Source organism: Dermacentor silvarum, chromosome 4, assembly GCF_013339745.2.
Source record: "Dermacentor silvarum isolate Dsil-2018 chromosome 4, BIME_Dsil_1.4, whole genome shotgun sequence".
NCBI lineage: Eukaryota > Metazoa > Arthropoda > Arachnida > Ixodida > Ixodidae > Dermacentor > Dermacentor silvarum.
Window position 1 is genome coordinate 122882298 of NC_051157.2, and position 20356 is coordinate 122902653.

The window sequence follows — 20356 nt, forward strand, 5'->3', positions numbered from 1 at the left end:
CTTTCTAGAAATTTAACGTAATAAACAACTGGAGCGCCGTCTTGCGTGCGGATGATCGCCAGTTAGCCAACTGTCGATCACGTTGCGCCAACTGGTTCGAAATTTGTCGAAGCGTCGGAAAGTGGCGCGTGCAGACTTAGCTCGCGAATCGACTGAAAACTATCTCCGTTCACCAGTTCTTAGTGGCGCTCGGTGGTGTTAAGTGTAAACTCGGGACAGATTCGCGAGATTGGAAGCGCGCAAAGTCTGCACTCGAAAAACCTCGCAGCTCGCTAGCAGCGCTCGCTTCTTGATCTTTCCCGGTGTTTTCTTTTTCTTTTCTTTTTTTCTTCTATTTGTTCTCTATCTGTATAGTCTCGAGCCTTCACCAGTCGCACGTGCCAGCCTGGTGCCCGCATACAGATTATTAAACGTAACCAAACGAGAATAAAAATGAATCACGTTTCTTTTTTTTTTTTTTTTTTTTTTGTCTGGTGACCCGCGGGCGGGCTTCTATATCTCGGCTATACTCGGGACGTTGCTCAGGGAGCAACGGCGGCGGCAAATGTACTACTATACGCGGAAGCGTGGCCTCGATCACCCGATATTGACTTATCTGGCGTCGTTATATCTATATCTATATCTGGCGGCATCCATTGGCTGTTATAGGCGATACGCGCCCTTCGCAGGAAAGCCCCCCCCCCCCCACTCATCGCATCAGCGACAGAGCGCGTGCCGGTCCCGCGACAACTTGTGTCGCGTCTCGCGTCCTTTGTGCGAAAGGCGCTTCCGCTCTGGATGAACGGCCGTCCTTCGGCTTTCTAAGCTGGGCTGTTGACGTGTTGTGCCGGCCTGTCGACGTCCGCTGGGGAACTTGGCGGAACTCCTCGCGTTTCCGAAGCGTCCGCGGCTAGAACTCGTCCGTATAGTGTATATAGAGCGGAGGAAAAACAGGCGCGGACGATTTTACCACCGCCAGGAAATCCGGGGGAATGGCCACCCGTCTTATAACTGCGACCGTTGGCGGCAGTTTCCGCGGGCCCCAATTAAGAACGGTCAGATGTGTTTACCGATTCTTTGATCGATATATACGAGATGAAATCACTTCTGACTAAGGAGTAGCCTCGTGGGCTAAAATAAGCTTATCGTGGCTCTCCCCCCCCCCCCCCCCCCCCCCCCTCATTGTATCTGGCGTTCACCTCAGTAGCTCGACAGTACATGCAAGTTCGACCTATACGCTGGTGTTTGAAATTTGTACTACGACATTGAATTACTGTTTAAAATTGTCTTATTATTTCTGGAGTTTTACGTGCCGCAACCAGTTCTGATTATGAGGCACGCCGTAGTGGAGGAGGGCTCCGGATTGATTTTGACCACCTATGCACGTTTAGGTATCCTAACAATCCTATGCACGTTTAGGATTGTCGGTGACGATGGGGCTGAATTTCAGTTTCACGTCACCTCGAGTCACGCGAGTATACGTTACTACTCAGCCTATATACGCTTCTAATTACCACGGCCGATTGAGCCGCGTTTTTTTCCATCTCGGAATTTACGGCTAAGATAAGGCCCCTCGGAAAGGTATAGGTGTCGGCGTTGACGCTGCCGCCACTTGGCAGAAAAATAAGCACCGGTAGCCACAGAGGTGTAGTTAGAACAAGTAAGAAGAAGTTGCCCCCCCCCCCCCCCCCTCCCTTTCTCACCCCTGAGGCGGCTGCAGCCCGCACGAAGAACAAGAAGCGACAGCGGAGCAGCGTGTGCGACGACGGCGGCTGCGCGAAGGTCAGAGCCAAGGCCGGCAGTCGACGCGCGGGACGCCTTGCGACAGCGTAGCAAGCAGCTCCTCATCGGCTCGACGTCGCCGCAAAAGCGCAAACGGCGCTCGCGCTGCTGCTGCTGTAGCCGCTCTAGTCGCCGCCGCCGCTGCCGACACTGGCTCGGGGAACGTACGCGCGCGCGTTCGTCATCCAACCGCGAGGGCACCGAGAAGCTACTGCACCGCTCCCGGAACGAACGGACCTCGCGAGGTCCCCGTGCTCGGCGATCCTGCTGCCACGCCTGTGGACGGTCTAGTCTCAACTTACTGACGCTACTGACCAGTGCTCATTGCCACGCGTAAGCAAGCGACCTGATGTGGACCAGTTAGGAGTTCGCGTATTGCGAAGAACTAAGTATAACCGGTGAGAAAAGGGGGCGTGTCCCACTGTTCCTCGAAGCGCGTTCCGGCGTTGCCAGCCTGTCCGCAACTGTCCAGTGTCGTATACAGAAGATCGACCGAGCGCCCGTGCTGCTTGCTGTTCGTCATGGTGCTCAAACCTAGTGCGCGGGATAGCCCGTAGACGGAGCGACGTGTGGTGGTGACTGCGAATCTCTCTAGCGTCGGCCAAACTCCCGCCGTGTGTACGCCTCTCGTCAACAGTGTGAGTTTCTCTACCTTGAGCTTTCATTCGGTCCTGCTCGCGCAACGTCTTCTGCCTTCGCTGTAACTTCGATTTACAGATCGCTCTTCTCTAGGTCCTACTGCGATGTACAGCTTGGGTGTCTACCAACTTATCCCGTACCGCGTAAAGTGCATGTTTTTTTGTGTTTTTTTAATGGGCTCCGTAACTGATATCCCGTCGTATACACAATTTACGGCAGCCATAACCGTTCTCCGAGCGACTTGAACTGTGACTTAGTTGCCGAGGCGATGTGCCCGCTACCTCACGGACAAGCAGCTATAGTGTATTATACGTATACGTATTGTTGACCTGCATGAATTGAGACGTACCTCGAGAAACCGCGTTCGGTCGACTGAAACGTAAAAATACGTGATCTCGCTATACTATATGCGCGGAGACGTGTATTTTGTTGGTCTCGATTGTTCGCCTCACTGACGTTCGACCAATTGGCACGTCACCGACGATAAGCGCACGCGTTTGTCGAGTCGCCGCCCAGCATGCGAAATCCGTGCGCGCGTCGCTTTTCGGGCCGCGGCATCGGTGGCCGCTCACGTCGACGCTAATCCTGGCGTCCCCCCTTCCCCCTTGCTCGCCCAAATGCCTCAAGCGCCTCTCGCACGATCCTGCACGTTTCCACCGGGCTACGGCCTGTCGGGCCGGGGCCACCTCTTCGGGTTACACAATGCTTCTTGCCCGGAGGCCTCACCGCAACGCTGGTGCTCTTGCGGCTGCGATCGAAAAAGAAAAAAAAAAGAATGAAAAGAGAGGCAGCCATCAGAGAAACGCGCTGGCAGCCGGCGCTGTCGAAAGAGAGAGAGAGGACGAGAGAAGGAACGAGGTGGTGGTGGTGGGGAGAGAGACGATGCGCGCTTCCCGAACGAGAAGCTTCTGAGGAGGAGGCATCGTCCATTGGGTTATCCCAGCCCACCGCTCTTTTCTTTCTTTTATATTCCTTCGCTATGTTCATCGCGAAGAAAACAGAAGTCGTCGTCGTCGACGGCGGCGTGCATCGCTGTAGAGAAGGGCGTGCACGTGCCTCGGGCGCAGTCATGGCCGCCGTTGTCCGTGCCTTTGGCTGGATTCCCGGCCGCATTCGCTGCACGCAGCTGACCGAAGCTCTCTCGCGCGCTGGGCGCGAGTTGTTTACGCAATAAGTCGTCCGTGCGCACGCGTTGCCTGCGGCGAGGCAGTGCTGCGCGAACCCCCTTTCAACTCTCACGTGGTTCTCACTCCGTGGCACATCACCGCGGACGGGGTCTCTCACGGTTTACCTGAACACTGCCGCAGCTAATCCTGCGGTGACTTGCATGAAACAACTGGATATGCAACTGGCAGCCAATTTGCTTGTTTGTAGCAATATGTGTCCATTCATACGGCAAGGCTTGCGGGGTAAGCCGTATCGTAAAAGGTTAGGCTGCGTCACGGCACTAGTTTCACTTCAACGCGAGTCCAGCTTGCAGGTGTGGATGTCCGTACTGCGACACGTATTAGCCTCCTGCGACATTATAATACTGTAGCACAGCTGCCTTATCGTCCAGAACATTGCGTGCGCGACTGTGTATATAGAATACTGCTCCGTAATCGGATGAATGTTGAGTGCAAGTCACTTGGTCCTCTCTCGCATTCGGGCTGGCCAAAAAAGCTACTCTGCTGCGCCTGCCGGTGCTGGTTCCAACCATGATTTCTTCCAAGCTTCGTACTTCTTTTCAACTCTGAGCATTATGTCGCGTTTGCTTGCGTTCAGTACAACAGCTGCCGCGGTAAGTCTGCGTTCACCGCATCTGGGAGACGTGCCTGCAAAAATAACTGCACGAGCTCATTAATGGCTGTGATTTGTGGCAAGCCAACGGCATGTCACCCGCGTCTTTTTATAACCCGGAGTGTCTAGAGGGGTACCGTGGTGGTAGACAAAGCCGTAAAAAAAAAAAAAAAAATGTTGCCAGAGGGTCCAGTCATTTGCCGTCTTCACCGTTGACGTCCTGATCGCTATCAGTATCGTTTGCACACATGCCAGTATCTCAGTATCTGTCACACACTCGCATGTGGATGAGTCCTAAGCGGGCTTGAAGCGGTGTTTAGCGTAGTTTAGCGCCTGGACACCTAAGAGAAGATGGCACGTAGAAGCCGTTGAATTGGAACGTTGGACCATAGGATCAGTAGGCAGCCTTGAACGTTAACCAATGTACACAGGGGAATAATAACGACCCGGACCAGTTTATTTATGCGGAGAAAAACCCAGCCCGTGGAAACTGTGGAGTAGAATAGAAAGTAAAAAAAAAAAAAAAAACCGCGAGGGAACGTTTTAGAAAAAAATACAATAAAATTAAAGCGCCGCTAATCGACAGGCCGGAGCGTTGCCGGTTGAGCAACTGTTCACTGAACGTGAGCGGCGACATCATGCGCTGCTTCGGAAATTTGGAGCCATAGTCTTGCATCGTCAGATGGACGGTCTTGTCTTGGCCGCCGAGCGGCGAAGGTCACTTCTCAGGGGCCCCGCATACGTATAACTGGTGGCCGGCGTGTTGGCCGGGACCTGCTGCGTGGCGCTCTGGTCACGTACCCTCAGGGCCAACACCGAGTCCCGGCATCGCTGGAGCCGAATGCCGCGCCTTTCTTTAAGTAGTACAGAGCACGTACCGTCTGCAAGGTTTGCTGCGTAGCTCAAGAGCGCTCGTTCAATCAATCTTTGAGGGGAGGGGGGGGGGGGGGGGATGCGGTTGTTTCGAACGTGCGAAGGGCAACTATATGGAAGCCAGTGCTAAGGCTCATATTTTTGGCGATCGCGGCCTTATTTCCAACTTTCTGCGCCTGCTTTCTCGTGAAGGTTGCCGTTCGCTAAGACCATGAGCTGCTAGGAGAGAGAGGGGGACTTTTATTGCCCATAAAGAGGTTCGCCTGGTGGTACGCCTATGGCGTGCTATACTCAAGATGGGGATGAGGATAAATCAATAGTGCAGACACGGAACGGCGCACAAAACACGAACAGGGAACGCACAAATCAATTAGAGTCCTAATTAAAGGTGGCTACGTTGCCTTAACAAGGCTCACGCTTGTCTGACAGAGGTCTCGCAAATGTCACGCCTTTTGTTTCTGCCGTCGGCGCTGGACTCTGTGCAGCACGTTTTTTAACACAAGTAAACGCGAAATCTCACAGCCTGCTGTCCGGCTGTGTTGCGTGCACGCAGTATTATGTGAACTTTGCCTTCAGTAAACATCGTAAACACGATGTGTGAAACTATTTACGGACGTGCCTCAAGTAGACGCCGGCTGCTTCTTTATTCTCCAGATGGGAGTCCCAAATGCCGGTCTGCACGTGCACGTGCAGACCATAGGGTGCGAAAGAGGTTGTGTGACTGGCCGCGCGTATGCTTTATGCGCCAGCGATGCAGCGCCGCCGGAATTTATGGCCTGCCCAGATGTTTTCTACTCAAGTGGATGGTATAGGGCTCGTGCCGCGTTACCTGGAGATAGGAGTCTCGATGCAGATGACGCTTATCTTTATCGGCGAGTGTTATATCTTTGCTCTTCGTGAGAGGCATAACTAATACCGGTCATTACTCAGTCTGATCCTGTGCGCAGCGTCAGAAGAAAAAAAAGAAAAGGTCCCCCGGGATGAAATATGAAAGTAAAGTCGACATCAAAATTTTCCAGACCGCGAAATCTGAAGTAAAAAGAAAAGTTGAATTTCTCCGCGGTTTGTGACCGTAGCCAGCAAAACCGTACAACACTACCTTGTTCGCAGATATTATAGTATGACGGGTTATCCCAATAAAAGGTTCATGTTTCGGGAATATTCGTTTTTTTTTTCTCAGCTAGACCACGCGCGGCCCGTTAAGTTTTGAGTTTAACCATGTCGTAAAAGAAGTAAAGGCCAGTTGCCAAGTGACGACATTGGCCGACTGGTGCCTTTGCTGTTATCCGATTTAGATGTATACGCCCACCGTCAGTAGTACCGATTCCGCGATCAGAGTATTCGCGCACTCGCCTGGGGGCCATGCCGAGGCATCTCGGGCCCACCAAGCAATTAAGAGGACGAGTGGGACACAAGAAGCGACCGAGTGCTTCGTCTATGTATACAGCGCCACCCAGCAGTCTGTATATATATATGCCTCCCCGCACTACCGGGCGACCAGCAATTATTTTTCCCTCGCCCTGCGCTGTCCCTTCAATTGATCCGGATGTCGGTGAGCGCTCGCTGTATACCTGTGGGCATACGTTTGACGACGCACCGTCCGCAACGCGTTGAGCGAGTTGGCATATTTCGTGCAGTCGATTCGGAGCCTCGGGGTTGTCTCTCGAGATGGCCACTGCATGGTCGTCGCGCCCTGTAGCGTCCAATTAGACGTGCGCTCCGCATTCCTGCCCGCGCTTTCCGGCGCCCGTTATAAACCGCGTGGCGGTGCATACGATTGCGTCAGGCGGTGGGGTGCGAATCTCCGAGGCCGCGGCCTGAGAGGCGCTGGCCAAGAGACGACGCCCTCTGCGCTCGTTAGCGCGGCATTAACGAGAAAAAAAAAAAAAAAAAAAAAAAACGTAGACGGGGCTTTGCAGGATAGGCGTGCACTCGTGAGCTTCGCCGGCTCCGTTTAATTGGACGTATAGCAAACGCCGCGTCGATGGCTGGTATAGAGCTGTATTAGTCTGTGGTTAGTGGTGCGTATTATACCTTGTAGAATGCGGTACGTCGTCGTGCCTGCGTGTGTGGGCGGTTTGGTATAGACAGACTGGTTTCAACATCAAAGTGCAGTATGTTCCATTCTATTTTGCTGTTGGGACGGAGGTTGGCGAAGTAATGTCCCGCTATGACTACTGTTCCTTGCTCGCTAATTTTCAGTCTTTTTTTTTTTTTTTTTGCTCTCTGAATTCTCAAATATCCTAGCTAGTTGTTCCGTTGAGGATGCGCCATCTTGAACAGGCAATCACTAACGGTTAATCAGCAGGACTTGGCCACATTCAGGAAACGCGTCGTTGTTCGTGCAAGCCAGCATCGACCGATAATTGCGGTGAGCGAAACGGTACCCAAGGCGCGACCACTGATTGTAAGTTGTTATATACGAGTGAGAAGCCAGCTTCGCGAACGCCGGCGCAGTTGCGTACGTGCGAGTCCGCGCGAAAAATTCCCCCTTCCGTCAACGGCCCCATTCAGCGAGACGCGAAAACCGCGTCCACCTCTGCCTGGATGACCCGTATTAAGGAGACAATTGGCAACTCCGCCTTGCCAACGTCGAAGCCCTCCGGGCGAGGCGCTATAGCGCGCGATGTGCTGAGAATCTAAAAACTGGCTTCGCAACGCCACTGCGGCGCCGTGGGCCCCCGCTATGATCTCGGTTTCACACACAATCCCACTATAGAGAGACAGCGTTGGTCCGTCACGTAGGCTTCGGAGGAACTCCTTCACGCCGAGCCTCTATAATCTCGCCTCGCCAATTGTGTCGCGTGGTTCCCATCGGCGACGAGCTATAGGTATCGGGCGCGTGCGCTGGTCGCAGCGGTCTTGGACGCCGCTACTCTGGGAGAAATCGCAGGTTGCGCGGATTCTCCGACCGCATCAAGGTCGGCGGAGACGCCGACGCAGTCGTCGCGACTCTGTGAAACGAGAAAGAGAGGCAGAAAGTGAAAGAAAGAACGGTCTGCAAGGCTGTATATACTCGTTGGCGTGAGAAGGATCCCGCCGCCTAGTCAGCGGTTCTTGACGTTCCCTGCAAACGTGCGCGAACTATAGAAAGTGAGGCGGTGCTCGGAGAACAGAAAAAAAGAAAAAGAAAGAAAGTGGGAGATCGAAACGGGGTGTCTGTGCGCAATTGTTTCTGAGAAATGTGCATCTCCCGACGGCCGAGATACGCCTGGCAGGCACGTGCTTCAGCTGGGCGCGGACGACTGCGAACGTTAACGCTGCGCGCAGCGGTGTACGTGTCAGGTGCGACGTAGGAACGTCGTGTGTGAACACCCAGCGAGGTGACAAAACACGGCAACTATAAGGTGTGAACGCTTAGTCGCGATATATACACACATTCTGTTTCATCTTTCATGTAAATATCCTCTAATCTTTTAATCCTCTAATCCCCTTTCCATTTTCCCTCTGCTGGCCGCCGTTCAAGTGGCAGCAGAAACGCTTGCGGTCACCATATACACTTCCGTCTTTTCTTCTCCTCTAAATTTACCTAAACCACTTCGACTACTCCTAATACTTCGGTTTCGCGTTCCTAGCACACTGTCCACCGCGCTCGCAATTGCGTAGCATCTATACGGATGTGCTGCTCATCGGGGGCTGATGTTCTTGGCTGCTGACTTTTTTTTTTTTTTTTTCGCTCAGCGCGGGCACTCCCATCTCCTCTTTCGGCAGTTCCAACCTCCTCGACATCCTCGCTCGCTGTTGTCGCACAGGGACGCGCGCGCGTCGCACCGCCGAAATTCTGCACCCCTGGCTGCATCGTCGTGAACGATCGGCCCGAGAGCCGTCGGCGCGCGCGCGTTTGCAGGAGCGGCCATGGCACGTGCCACAGGAGAAAGCACATGCGTGTGAGCTGACTACTGCAGCGCTGCATGCAGTGCGCTGTGGCGTAACTCGAGACGGCCGTGGCGTCCCGCGCAGGCGGCCTTGACGCCGTTGCTCGGTCGACGGCGGTGAGGGCGACGAAGTTAAAGCGATGCGGCTATACCGTTGCCGATTCGAGGTTTGGGGATAACGAGCTCGCCTGATTGGAAGGGTGGTTTCCGTTTTTGCGAAGAGGGGCGAAGCGGGTTGTCTTGTATTTGGCGCACGCTACTCTTCACGGATAGGAAGAGATGGATTGAGAAAGAAGTGCCAGTTTAAAGACAAGTATAAGCTGGCTTGTCCAATGAAAGCCGACTGTTTCGAGACACTTGCGCTTCCGGAGCGAGATAACATCATGGCCGTATACCTACGTCTATAGAAGCGCGTACACAAGCCATTCGTGGCTTGCGTACCTGAAGGTCGTGTACACTCCGATTACTTCATCTGAATTTATATACTACTACTACTACTACTACTACTACTACTACTACTACTACTACTACTACTACTACTACTACTAACAGTTTATTGGTATAACAGTTTATTGGTATATTGGTGCAGCGATGTATATATGTGACTCGACCGATTTGATTTCTGCATGCGCTCTCCTTCGCATGCCGTGGGACAATTAGGCACACGTCTGCATCGCCATAGGTTTTGCGGGATAGCTTCGTTGTCGCGAATGCGCAATAAGTCGCACCTCGTATACGAGTAGCAGCAGCAGTGTATATAGCGTCAAGCGGCGTGGCGCCCATACCTGTCGCGCCGTTTCGCTGGAATGGCGCAACAGCACCGCCACGCCGACTGCTCTTTCAAGCGCCGTGACGAGCCGCGTATACATATACATACGTGGACTGTATTTGTTGACATCCGGCGGCGCGTGGCGACGCGTCGCGCAAACCGCGTGTTGCTGCTCCTTGAGCTGCATAGCGCAATTCGCACGCGTCCTGCCTCCTCCCCCCGCGGCAGCTGCCGCTCACGCTCTGCGGTTTTGAAACGTTACTTCCAGAGAGCGGAAGGTGCGAAAGTGAAACAGTGTTGCGGTATATCGCGCTTCCCGAACGAGACACGGACGAGCGCCGGCGATCAAAGTTCGATGACCGCCCCCCGTATTCAGAAATGCATCTTATAACTTGAAGCCCACGCTTATGACTCGATTATAATGACGCCCGTCGTGAACGCACCGAAGGAAACGCAGTGAGCGTCTTGGGTACGTTCACGCCAGGCGTCACTTAATTCAAGTCGATGCTTGGGCTTCAAGTCATAAGATGCATATCTGAATACGGGGTTTAAGCGGTTCCCGCATCTCGGGCTTGTTGCGCCCGGGTACAGCGTGGCGAGTGGCCACTGTTACGCTTGAATCACCTCAGCGTGGTCCCGAAGAGCGCTTAAACCTCGAAGAAGGTTCTGCGACCGTGGTCTTGTGGGTGTGAAAATGCACAAGCTAACAGAAGTGCTGCTGGGTTTCTTGACATCTACCGGGCTGTGTACAGACCGCTCGTGACTGAATGACGAACGCTTGAGCGTGTGGTTGCGTGCCGTTAGTTTTGTTGTTTATGCTGTTGTTGTTGTTGTGGCTTCGACAGGTGGTCCATACCCTCGACGAAGACTGGCCGCACAGAAGGAGATAAACATGTGTAGAGCTGTGTGCGTAGAGAGAGAGAGAGAGAGAGAAAACACTTCAACTGGCATATTTTATGTGGGTTGCTACAATGAAAATATCTTCCCCGTGCATACGTCTGGAAAACTGCGGTTAATTGATGATAAAGCATCTGCCAGCGTCGCAATTACGGAGATTAAACTTGGGGACCCCGATAATGCGAATCTGACTAGAGTGCAGATAGGCTCGTACGCGCATCAAATTTGTCGAGCATAGCGATGCATTTCTTTTCGTAACCTGACTACTGCCAATATATATATATATATATATATATATATATATATATATATATATATATCAAAATAATAGCAGCGCTATTAAAGCAGGGCTCTCCAACCCCCTTGTCCAGTCACAGCACCGCGCATACACTTTACACCATGGCGGAATGCCGCATGCACAATGGACTGTAGCGTCTTTGGCAGACTAGAGGACAATGGATTACCTCTCAATCACGCTGGTTAAGTGCTCGAGAGGGGCGCGCTTGACATAAGCGATAGCTCCAGCAGGTATTTCACGCCCCTGGTTTGTAGCCTGCAAGACGAGCCCAAAAAAGATCGCGCGAAACTGCAGTCCATTTTTTTTTTTTTTTTTTTTTTGAGATACGTTTAGGGGAGCAAGCGTGCGTATATAGTATCCGTCTATCTCGGGTTTTGCGACATGGTCTACCATATCATTCGAAACGCCGGTACAGCAGCACGGAAAAGTATCTTCGCTTTACACGCGGCCCCTGAAAAATGACAGATACTAAATGTACCCCCCCCCCCCCCCCCCTGCCATTTCTATATACAGTATCTGACGCAAACTCTTTCTTCGTACATCCAACTGCGTTCTAACCATTCATTTCTCGAAGGCACACTCGCGACGACCGGCAGTAAACCCGTCGGCAAAGAGCGAGCCAAGCAAAACACCGAGAAACACAATCGCTCTCAGATGGGACAGCGAAGCCTGGAGATCGTGCGCACCTCCAGTATGGTTCGGTGCTGTCTTCAGCGACCACTCGCTTCAGCTCACCGATAAAGAACGAGCGAAAAGAAAAGATATGAAAGAAAGAGAAGCCAGCGCGAATTGCGTGCAGCGGGCGCGGGAGGCTGGGCATCCATCCCGCGTAATGGAGACGGATGTCATCGCGTCGCAGCCGTGCCTTGTTCGCCGTACGCGAGCCGCCACTCTGCGAAGCGGACCCCCGCAGCGACGAAGGAAGCCGAGCGCGCCCCTCTCTTATTGCCACGCGTTACATCAAAGGGGGGGGGGGGGGGGGGGGGCTGTCCCGGCGAAGCCAGCGCTGGGCGCTGCTGCACCGGAATTCCGGACCGCGATGTGGCTGACAGCTGAGCGAGCGAGCGATCGCGCGCCGGTCGGTCGCCGAGGATCCGGTCGCCTCTCGATTCGTGATGCGACCCCCTGCTGCGGAGAGCGGTTTGGGGGAGGGGGGGATCAGAAACGGATCGCCCTTTATTGGACGTGGCGCGTGTTTGTAAACAAAGAGTACGCTCCGTTTCGACGTTGAGGGCCGAACGAGAGAGAGAGAGAGAGAAAACTTCGCACATGGTATGCAAATCTGAGCAACTCATATACGTCAAAGAGAGCGACGCTTTATAAGAGAGTTCTAACACCCTTCTCAAGTCGTAGGAGTCCAATAACCTGAATATTCTTCAGTATTTGCAAGCACTTCAACATGTATTCGAGCTGGGTATACTCTCAGGTATTTACGACGCGTGTTTCTGTATGGTGCGCCGGCTCTACTCCGTGCGATGCGCCAGTGCTTGCTACCGACAACGCCGCCACAAGTTGCCCTCCATCGCACGAGAACCGCTCTGGAAGTATAAGTGGACGTTCGAGAGGTATTCCCGGCCGTACGTCTATAGCATGCTACTTTAGGCCAGAAGCATGACTCGTGGAATGGCCCATTCATAAATAGAAGACATGCACGCAAGATGCACAACCGCACGCCCTGCTGAAACCGGTGTGTCTGGTGAAGGTTTCGTTAAAGCTGGTGTATACAGGTTAAGGACAGTGTCCCGGAAGAAGACGAAGCTGATGGAAACAATCGGCGCGCGCGCATGCGCTAACTTCTGATTGCTTTTATTCAAGAAGCGACGCGGTGGTGAACAGTACACAGCTTCGCATGGCTTAGCAACGGTGACGAGATGGGCGAAAAGAAAACGAAAAGGGAAATAATAATAATAAACAAGCTATTTATCGCAGACAGGAAATCAAAACCAACTGTCGCAGCTCTTCGTTGATTACTATAACCAGACGCAAGTAACCAATTTACTTTTGTGGAATCGCTACGGAAGCGGTGCTTACGCAAAAAAGGTACGTTGGGATGCGTGGTGTATAGTGAAGCACGTAGTCGAAAATTAGGGAGGAGGTCGGACGCCAGTCGCGGTCTCTCTGCTTGGTTCTGTCCATGCCGCCGCTCTGAGTAATTCTTGCAGATAGATTATATTTGAAAATTGTTCTGTATTTTTTTTTTATTCGTGCATTAAACTTGCGCGAACAGAGTCTGTCAATATCGCGCTCATTACACCCGCGAGCTGGCTGTCGCGCGTCACGCGCTGTGCGTGTCTCACAGAAAGTTGCAATAGGGTGTAAAACTGGGTGTGTTGCTTCAAGTTCATTACGACGGCAGTGATAACGGGGGCGAGGACACAGAGAAAAACAAGGACGCAGGACAAGCGTCTGTCCTGTGGACTTGTCTTTCTCCTCGTCACCGTTCCCCTTGCGCTGCCATCGTAACATAGATAAAGCGGGCTGTCTCCCCGGTGGTTAGCTGCATTAACCCGCGTTGTAACTATTGTCTGTGTGCAGTCTGGCCAAATGCGCAATGTGGAATTCTTCGAAAAAAAAAAGGGGCCGTTGATTGCATGGTATAAAGACTAAGTAATAAGGTGGCCGCTGTTTATGCTTAGTAAACGGTTATGCGGCGGACACATCTACTGCGCTCTTATCTCCTGGAGTATCGTTCTTTCATCCACGAACGAGAAAGAGAGAGATAAAGTGAAAAAAAAAAAAGAAACGTTTTCGAAAATGTGTGCAGGGGGCTGTCTCGTAAGCACGCGCGGCAGGCTTTGCTGCCAATCGAGCGTGTGCTGCGGGAAAAGCAGCGTGTCAGTCGGAACATCTTTCGACATGAGTTCGATTTCGTAACCAAGGCACATCAAAGCCGCGTCAGCGGCTAGTGAACGTTTTCAGGGCGGTTACCGGTAGCTCAAGTGTGTCTGGCGAAGCCCTTGCGAGTATCTGTATTGAGAATGCTTGTATATCCCACCGCAATGGCTACTTGCAGGCTTATGGGATCGGTGTGTATACAATAATTATCATCGCAGCGCCTCCATTGCAGCGTTGGTCGGGAGACGCGCTCCCGACCCAAAGAAAAAGGCGGTAACCCGCAGCGATATATATGTATCACCCCTCCCCTTGTTTGTTTTCTGACGGCCGACGTGCATTGTCGCAAAAAGGCGCGCGCGGTATCTCGTGTTCCTTGTTGTGGGGGCGAGTGACGATTGCCACTGCGGGTCGCAACACCCTGCTTCTGCCGGCGGCCACTTCCGCGCCGGCGGCCGAGAAAGGGAGTCCCGATAAAAAAAGTGCGCCGCTGTTCCTGCGCGCGCCCGAGAGTCAGCTCCACGGCTCCTGTCTCGACGCCGGGTCGCGATAACGGAGGGGGGGGGGGGGGGGGGAGAGGCTGCGAGGAGGAGGAGGTGGCGGCGTTCGTACGAGAGAAAGAGAGAAGGCGGCTGCGAGCGAACTCCCGCCATCTGTGCGCCACCGTCGCGTTTGACATTCGACGGGGCAGACCTCGACGACCTGCGCGGTTTGGCCACCACGGTGGAGATGAGGCATTGTCACCCGCGGGTAATAATTAACGAGAGAGGTATACTCGAAGGGACGCTGAAGGGTCGTTGGCAAATTACGCTTCTGGAAGGTCAGCATTACCGTGAGCGGAGTCCGGGTTACGAAATAGTGAGGACGCGCGAACGAAAGAGCGGTCCAAGGTTTCCGTACGACCTTCTCGTCGCATCACAGGTGAGAGTTCGAAAGTGTATGCTAAGGGCTAATTAATGGCGTATACTGATAAATAGAGGTCACATTACATTCCTAAACAAAGAAAGAATCAACCTTTCGTGAGATCTCAGAAAATTTTCTGAACAGAAACGGCAACAACCTGCAAAGAATACTTTTAAGCTTTTGGTGTCATACTAATATGCCGCCGAAGCGGGCACGGGCACAATCCAGAGTTTTAGATTAGGGGGACGCAAGCGCTAAGGGGCCCTTACGCTTGCGTCCCCCTAATCTAAAACTCTCTATTGGCAAACGTTGTCCTTAGTTTTTGGGCCCCTTGCGCTCAATCCGACGCGTCATGGAGTCCTGCATGCTTCGTGGTCCCTTCGAACACCATCGGCGCACTTTGTTGAACGTTCGTTATTGAATGAGTGTGGACGACGTAACGCGTCCGCTGCACGTTCGCGTTAAAGCCATCCGCTCCCGTCGACTCGTCAGACGCAGTTCTCACTGACCGCTTTGAAGCCACCCGCTAAGAGGACGTGCACCTCTCATCGTCCGTGGCAGGCGCTGTAGCGTGGCGCGTGCGATACCGCTCGTCGCTCTTGAATTGACCGTTGAGAGAGAGAGAGAGTTACCAGGGAGCATGTGGGCCCCCACCTCCCTTCATTGTGCCTGGGAGAAAGCGGAGGGCGACTGGCCGCCTGGGCGTGCAGTCTTGTATGCTCGCGCGCAACACGCGCGCCCGTGCTCGTTTCTTTGTGTACTGTCAACGCTTTGGGTTCTTCTTTTCTTTCGTACAATGGCCACCGCTGCCGCCGCTGCTGGGCTTATAATAGACTGGCGCCTGTTTCGCGCTGGGTGTGTTAGATAGATGGCCCCGATGGCCGCCTCGTCGTAGTGTTTATCTTGATCTCGCGGCGTCCGCAAACTTCGCACCCACGTACCCCCGGTCCTCTCTGTTGTACACGGTTGCTTCTAATATGTGTCTGTAACATCGGCGGTGGGCAGGGTGCTTCTGTTTGCTTACTTCGGTGGGCGTGACTGCAAATTGTGTAGCCGGCAGCACCGCCCGCGAAGGAGCCGCCCTCGGCTTCGCCGGTGGGTCGGTCTCCGCGGAGCAGCTAGAAGCGCGCGAGAAAGTGGCTGCTCGAGGAAGAGAGCGACTGGCGCTGAGCCGTGCTCCCTCAAGGGCTGCAGAAGATAGCGACAACCTTTCCTTTCCAAACGAACCACTTAGTAGAGCGTGCGGCGCGTTGTTAACTGTCGGCGCGTCGAAATCTGATGTACAAACGCACTCTAATGTGTAACTTTTGTAGACAAGCTGTGCTTTTGTAAACAAGAGCCTTATGACGTCGCTAGAGCGGGCATGTGCATGAGCCGAAACAAACAAAGAAACACACACACGCACACACACGCGCGCGCGCGCGATCAAACAAACAAAAACTCGTTTCGCTATTTTTGGTCGAGTCACTTTAATTCGTGACCGTAATAATGTACGGCTTGAGCAGTCTTCTTATAGTACGATGAGAAGCTCAGGAGCAATAGAATTCCGCGCTGCTTTAGGCAACGGTAGATACTTATTTGTACAACGCCATCCCCTGGAAGAAAGTAAAGGTGCATTTTTTTCACATTCTAAAGCTGACCGGTGCTCTTCACCCTATATATAATGGCAATATTAGCTCAATATTTGGATGTTTTCAATACTTCTCACCAGACCTAAGGCGGACATCACTCGGAGTAAAACATACAGGCGCGAACTATGCATAGGTAAGTAAAACGCCAGGTTCCGTGCTTCAGCATGCTTAACATGACGCATAGCTGGGAAGTTAGGCGTATACATTGTCTCTGTAAATGATATAGAAACTATGAATACTACATACCGTCAGACATTCAGCGACCAAACGAACAATAACCAAAGCGTGCAAGTTTGCGCAGTTGCTCTCTTTCTTCTTCGAGCTACACAAAGCCTCGCGGTTGCCTATAAAAATGTGAAAGCGGCCACCTTTATAGGAGTTGCCGTACTTAGCATCCGAGACAGGTTCTCTCTTCGCGACGGGTTAGACAGGTGAACGAGCGCAAAAGCATAGCGGCGAACGGCGCATCACTGGCACTATATCGTTCGCTACACCGCCGCTCGCAGAAAGCTGGCCGATGAAGGGTGCCGACCTCAAAAGGGGAGCGCGTCTCTTATGCGCGGGGTGCGCGCTTTTAGACGCCGCCGGTCCTGTATGCGGGGTCACCTTCCTGGTTCGTGCGGGACGGCTCTATTGCGTTCGGGCCTACCCTTCAACGCCGCCGTCGAGGTGTGCAGTGCTGGTAAAAGCGTGGGTTCTGCTTTCGAGGGGACAACCGAAAGGTCACGATGCTGATGCAGCTGCAACGCTCGCGGAGGCCGCGTGGGGGAGGGGGCTTCGAAGGTCAGAAGTTCGGCATACGAAACGTGCTTGGGCGACAACAAAACTACAAGAGCGTGGACGACGCCGCGTAAGGTATCTCGCACTCACTCGAGCACTGTACGCTTCGGCAGCATATGTCCTGTGCTTCTCACGGCTCGTTTACTAGATTCCAAAATGCGCCTGGTTTCCGTATAAGCATTCCGGCTGGCACGACTCGAGTACGCTAGAGAGTAAGCCATAGGCGAGATTTGCGGGCAACTCGGTACGATTACTAAATTAGGACAGGTGTTAAAAGACCGGGAATCGAGACAGACACGAAACTAGCAGTGGCTGTAGACACGTGACCCGGCTGGTTGGCACCAGTGTGACACAAGTCAGCGTGGGCTTTAAAGAAAGTGACTCGAAGTTGAAGAATGTTGCACGCACGAAGACTGAAGCTTCGCGCCCAAGAATGTTGCGTTTCTGCCTATAGTCTACACTGCATACAGGCAGCACCGGGGGTGAAATGCGCATCCGCGCGAAATATTCTACACAGTGGCATGCCCACTCAGCGTCCCCCCCCCCCCTCCCCTCCCCTCTCTCTCCTTCGGGCGGCGCGGACGTCGTATCCTCAAAATCTGTCGAACGGTTCGGCGCGCTTCTCCGACCAGACCAGCCACGCCTGTCGACGCGTATACGACGGCCCTAAGGAGGTCACGGCGTTCGGCTGACGGCGAGCGACGTCGTTCTGCGTGGCAGGCAGCTCGGAGCAGACTCCTGGAACAGGTCGAATCCGTCGGTACGCTCTTGACCGGCCCCGTTCGAATGTCAAGGCGAGCGTGACGCCGTACAAGAAGGCGGTCGTCGAGCCCGACGCCGCGCGTGTCCCTCGCGACGCTCACGCGGGGCCCGTCCTATGATGGCTGCCTTCCCTTCCACATTTTCATTCTTGCTCGCCCAAGTTGTCCTGTCCAACAGGCAGCAATGCATGCATGGTCGCCGGTGGGCCGGACTGTTTGATTTGGCCCCGCGTTCGGCTGCTGGGACCTCCCCTTGTCGATCGCCGAGAAAGAGGAGCGAAGACGAATCGTTCGCCTTCTCCTTCGTCTATACGCGTGGGACAGCCGCTCGTTATAAGTCGGCTTGCGAAGGTAGGCGTTGCTCGCCGATGCCTGGCCGCGCTGAACGCTCGGTTGTCCGTTGTATATGCCACTCTTAGCCTGCATGCATGCTGGAATTAGGCTGGTGAATACTGTCGTAAAAAAAAAAAAAAAAAAAAAAGGCGGCTGTACGGTTTTAGCATGAGCTTGCACATCTGTAGCGTCGAGAGATTTGGGTCACCGGTGCTTGCAGGTCGCTGTGACGACGCTGCGTTGGCAGCACGACCGGGGCACGAAGCGACCTGTTGCTGTCATACGGTGTAAAGGTTGCTTCTCTCGAAATCCGCTCGTTTGCCTCTCTCGTAAACCCATCTTTTAGCGACCTGGCGTCCGGAGTGTCACTGTATATATGAGAGGCGCGGCAGAAAGTCTGTACGACCCCTGTAAGAAGTGGGTTATCTATACTTTATGTGAAGGCCAGTACCAGTATAAGACACAGCCTTGACGAGCTCTAAATGAGGTTTCTTTGGCTACGATATACGCGCTATAATTATGGTGCACCTGCGATAGGCTGCCTGCTTCTGCGTGGACCCCATCAAGCTGTGTTCACAAAACCAATCCGTATTTGTTGTTCTACGTATCGAATAGGGCATCGCGTGATAGAAGGCATTGTTTTGACGAGGCTTAGAGTTCGATCAGATTGTTCTTAATTGCAACGCTGTGCGAATAGAGACGTGCTTGACAGGCTTTGCCAGAGCGCGGTCCACTCGAGGAAGGACTTCTTTTTTTAGGAAGGATTTTTTTTTTAATAGTGTAGTGTTCGGGGACTCGTCGCGCAACATCCTCCTGTTAAAGGCACCAGATTTCATCGCTTGCTCTAAAACGTAATAAATCATACGCTGCTCCGTTATCAACTTCAATATAGTCAGAGCTGGTCAGCCACTAAAGTATACGCGTCTACACGAAGGAGAGGCAGGACAGTGGCGAGTACGGTGATTAAGAAGCCGAGAGAAAGAACGGAAACGGTCCGAGCGGATGCGGTCAATTTTTCTCCGCTCACTGCTTCTTCCGCTTCGCACGACCGCTGCGGCAACTGCCTTGAGCTGCCGGGTGCGTGACGATAAAAAAAAAAAAAGAAAGGCAAGAAAGAAAAGAAATGAAAATAAAGAAATAAAGCGTAAAATACCCGTGACGACGGTACGTAGTCGTCGACTCGCTGCCGTGACTTCGGCGCGGCCGCGCTCCACGAAGACGCCACAGGTGCCAGCGACCCCCAAGCGGGAACTTAGCTTCGTCTTATACTACTCTCACAACTATAGTTCTAAACTGCACTGCGACTCCAGAGAAAATTTTACTGAAAGCGGGCTGCGCAGCCTCCAGCGAGCCTGTGGTATACGTTTAAGACCGACGATATATCGCTTTCCCCGCTGTTGCATTCCCAATACTGGAAATTGTTATGTCGTGCACCTATATACCCAACAGTTCGAGCATAACGAGGCGACTTGGACGTCACAAGAGCGCCTTTATATACCACCGGTATACAGTTCGTTGTACGTCGCATTTACCATTATTCGACTTCGTGACCGCAATTTTAGCTTTCCATATGAGCCGATAATCTCGAGAGAACAGTCTCGCACACTGCCGATGAATAGGGTCTGCAGTAAACCCGGGTCCCAGAAAGGTTCTCGTGAGGGACAAACTTTTCTCTTTTTTTCGTATCAGTTTGCGGTGCTGAGCGTTGCAATGTTCAGCTTAAAAGGCCGAGTTCGTCAAACCGACGCCATGAAGACCGCATTCAGTATTCGAGTGTTCTACTCCGGAAGTCATCTATAGCCCCGGAGGCGCACGGAGACCGAGCGGAACTGCACGGCCACTCCGCAGTGGCGCGCCGTAACATAGCGACGTGCGCTCGCGGCCAAGAACATTCGCGTCATTTCGTCCCAGTTAGTCGCGCATTTGTCTTGCTTGGACTGCGCTAACCAGAGAGACGGGCGGTCGTGACATGCCGCGGCGTCGCTTAGTGCGCGCGCGCCGCCGCCAAGTTCAACGTGGCTGCCGTCATGTATACGCTCGTCGAGACGGGGCCGTCGTAAACGCTCGCTGCACTCTAAAAGACGGAACCCGTGGTCCCTGCTTCGTTTTGAGCGCGCCGCCAACCACGGAGTACTCGAGCGTGCGCCGTCTCGCTAGCGAAGACCGGCGGCATCGAGTCGTGTCCTAGACCGTGACACGGATCGGGCAGCTCGTATCACAGCTCG

At 53.2% G+C, this 20356-nt stretch overlaps 1 protein-coding gene across 7 annotated transcripts in view; it reads left to right on the top strand.

Moving 5' to 3' along the window:
• LOC119450610 (ETS homologous factor) overlaps positions 1 to 20356 on the top strand; it is a 450939-nt gene that overhangs the window by 373611 nt on the left and 56972 nt on the right. The window contains exon 1 of one of the 7 annotated variants that reach the window (XM_049666024.1): positions 1746 to 2399. The exons of 5 other annotated variants lie outside the window; for them this stretch is intronic. The gene's annotated coding sequence lies outside the window, so the exon portion shown is untranslated. Of the gene's footprint in view, positions 1 to 1745; positions 2400 to 14411; positions 14645 to 20356 lie in introns of those variants that run through there. One more of the 7 variants, XM_049666025.1, reaches the window with a different exon arrangement.